Here is a 3,776-nt window from a genome sequence, read left to right as displayed (position 1 = left end):
GAGCCGTGCTCCTGCGGACAGTGAACTGCACCCCCAGGCTGCCCTGCTGGCCAGGGGCCTGGGAGGAGCCCACATTGCCCAGCCCCAAGGTCATTAGGGCACTGGCAGAGACCTGCCTACAGCACTGACTTTCCATGAACTTTTCTGAAAGGGTCCCTTAAATTAATTGGAGATTAATCAGGATGAAGAAAGGGGCTTCCTGTCCTGCCTCTCCTCTCACCCAAGGGCACTCCGATTGGCCAAGGCTATTTAGTGAGAAGAAAACCCCTCTCCCCCTGGAGCCTTGCTCAGACAGGGTGATGATTCTCCTCCAAGAGCACTGATTTTTGCCCAGCATGTTGTGAAAGGATCTTAGGTATGCCACAAAAATTTTTAAAGATCATTAGTTAAATTATTTTTTAAAGAAGGTCAAAGCATGTTCTTTGAATATGTATGAGAAAAGAATGATGAAAAGAATGATGAAAAGAATAAGTATGTTCTTTTTATTAAGCCTTTTTTTTTGATCAATATAATTTAAATGTGTCACAGAAGTAACTATAGGTTCAAGTGTGCCATGAGATAACAAAGGTTGAAAGACACTGTTGTGGGGGCAGAGAAATCACCTTCTAGACGGTGTCTAATTTCCCCTTTCCATATGTGTGATGCAAAGGGCTGCCTGGGATTGTCACAACAGAACCTTAAAGCAAATCTTACAGCTCCTGCTGGCCCATTTCTACAAATTTCTATCTTGGTTCCCATCCCATTTTCCTGAGGATGGTGCTGCATCCTCATTATGGTCACGGGCATTTCTTACAAATGCAGGTTCTCGGGTCCCACCCCAGGCCTACTGAATCAGAAACCGGGGTGGGGGCAGGAATCTGTGTTCAGCAAGCCCTCCAGGTGACTCTGATGCACTAGAGTTTGAGAAGCACTGCCTCAGGGCCTGCCAATGACAAAGTAACTGGTTCTCTATTTAAACTCTCAACTGACAGAATCAGATCCTATGCTAAAGTCTTTATGAGACTTAGAACTTTTAGGCATCATAACCATAAGTGTCTTGGCAGCTGCTGGACCTGCACATCTTCTAACTACACCTTTAACCTGAAGTTTTTCCTGTTAGCACAATGCTGTCCCGCATTCCTCAAGGTCCCAGTTTTTGAGACCAGTTTATTAAAGTTTGGTCCCTCCATCCTCAGCTCAGGTAATGAGTTTTTCATCAGGGGAAACACTGATTTCAAAAAGCACAGAAACCACTTTCACCACTTCTACTCAACATAGTACCACAATCCCAGCCAGAGCAATCAGTCAAGAGAAAGAAATAAAGGGCATCTGAGTTAAAAAGGGAAGTCAAACTATCTCTTTTTGCTGATATGAATCTCATACATAGAAAACCCTAAGGCCTCCTCCAAAAGACTCCTAGATTTAATAAATGAACTCAGAGTCTTATAACCTAAAGTTAGATAACTCTTTATAACCTGAAGTCTTAGGTTATAAAATCAACATGCAAAATTCAATACCAATAACAACCAAGCTGAGAACCAAATAAGAATTCAATCCCATTTATAATAGCCACAAAAGCTTCCTAAATAGGAAGATATTTATATATTTAACCAAGGACATGAAATATCTGTATGAGGAGAACTATGAATCTTCACGGAAAGAAATCATAGATGACACAAACAGAAAACCATTCCATGAGGCCCAGCACTGTGGCTCCTGCCTGTAATCCTAGCACTCTAGGAGGCTGAGGCAGGTGGATTTCCCAAGCTCATGGGTTCAAGACCAGCAAGAGTGAGACTACATCTCTAAAAATAGCCGGGCATTGTGGCAGGTGCCTGTAGTCCCAGCTACTTGGGAGGCTAAGGCAAGAGAATTGCTTGAACCCAAGAATTTAAGGTTGCTGTGAGTTATGATGCTACAGCACTCTACTGAGGGTGGCCAAGTGATACTGTGTCTCAAAAACAAAAGAAAACAAACAAGCCATCCCATCCTCATGGATTGGAAGAATCAATGTTGTTAAAATGAGCACCCTGTCCAAAACAATTTATAGATTGAATGTAATTCCTATCACAATTTTTCACAGAGAAAAACAATCCTAAAATTCATACGGAACCAAAACAGAGCCCAAATAGCCAAAGCAATCCTAAGTAAAAAGAACAAAGCTAGAGGCATCGCATCACCCAACTTCAAATTATACCGAAAGGCTAGAGTGAACAAAACAGCATGGTACCGGTATAAAAGCAGACACAGAATAGAGAACCCAGAAATAAAACCACATACCTACAACCAACTTCTCTTCAACAAAGCAGACAAAAATATACACAGTGGAGGCCAGACACAGTGGCTCATGCCTGTAATCCTAGCACTCTGGACATTGTCCTAAGCCAGTGGTTCTCAACCTGTAGGTCGCAACCCACAGGAACTGTATTAAAGGGTTGTGGCATTAGGAAGGTTGAGAACCACTGTCCTAAGCAAAGTATTTATAACTAAGACCCCCAAAAGCAAATCCAACAAAAACAAAAATAGACAAAGGGGATTTAATTAAAAAGCCTCTGCATGGCAAAAAGAAACACTCAAAAGAGTAAACAGACAACCTACAGAATGGGAGGAAACATTCGCAAACTATGTATCCTGGAAAGGACTACTATCCAGCCTCTACAAAGGTACTTAAACAACTCAGCAAGAACAACCGCGTTAAAAAGTGGGCAAATGACATGAACAAATATTTTTCAAAAGAAGATAGACAAACGTCAAAAAAATATGAAAAATGTTCAACATCACTAATTGTCAGAGAAATGCAAATTAAAGCCACATGGAGATACCATCTTACTCCAATTAGAATGGCCACGAATAAAAAGCTCAAAACAATAGATGTTGGGAGGGGTGCTGTAGAAAGGGAACTGTATGCACGGTTGATGGGAATGTAAATTAATATAGCCTCTATGGTGCCCAGGATGGAGATTTCTGAAAGAACTAAAAGCAGATCTACCATTCAATCCTGTAATCCCACTACAGGTTATCTACCTAAAGGAAAAGAAATCAGGGTATCAAAAAGATGCACAGTCCACGATCACCAAAATACGGAGGCAACCTAAGTGCCCATCAATTGATGGGTGGGTGAAGAAAATGCAGTGCACACCATGGAGACCGCTTAGCAAAAAGGAAGAATAAAATGATGTCTTTTGCAGCAGCTTAGCATAACAGCCTTCAGTCTCATCTAAGCTAAGAAACTCAGGAACAGAAAAATACATGCTGAGTGCCGTGTTCTCATAGGAGAGAGCTAAGCTAGGGCTATGCAAGTACACACAGCCGTAGGATGGATATTAGAAACTTAGAGGGGCGTGGTGAGAGGAGGTGAGGGATGTGAAATCACCCACTGGGTCTACTGGGTGCTAGTCAGGTGATGGGTGCGCCAAATGCCCAGACTCTACCACTATACAATAGATACATGTAACAGAATTCAACTTGTACCCCCTATTAAAAATGTTTTTAAAAGCACCAAAAATCAAATGCAAACTATTTTGAAAATTATTAACGTACATTACTTTTTTTTAAATGAGCTCACGACCTTCTCCTTAGTCTGACTGAATCAGAGGATTAAGATTATTTCAGAAAGAATTGGGACATAAAAAGTTAATGTTCAGCTCCTGGTATCCAAAATAAGATTGGAAGCAAAAGAGCAGGCTTAAAAGTAAGGTCTTAAAAAAAAAAGATTTTCTAAAACATTACCTCCTGTTTAGCACATCAAGGGCTGCGTGTGGTAGAGTACAAGATCATGAACGTCTACATAATGAGAA

The sequence above is a fragment of the Otolemur garnettii genome, unplaced genomic scaffold (assembly GCF_000181295.1).
Source record: "Otolemur garnettii isolate 467f Iridium unplaced genomic scaffold, OtoGar3 scaffold00002, whole genome shotgun sequence".
Lineage (NCBI taxonomy): Eukaryota > Metazoa > Chordata > Mammalia > Primates > Galagidae > Otolemur > Otolemur garnettii.
The sequence above is the reverse complement of the archived record's forward strand: the minus strand, read 5'-3'. Positions refer to the sequence as shown.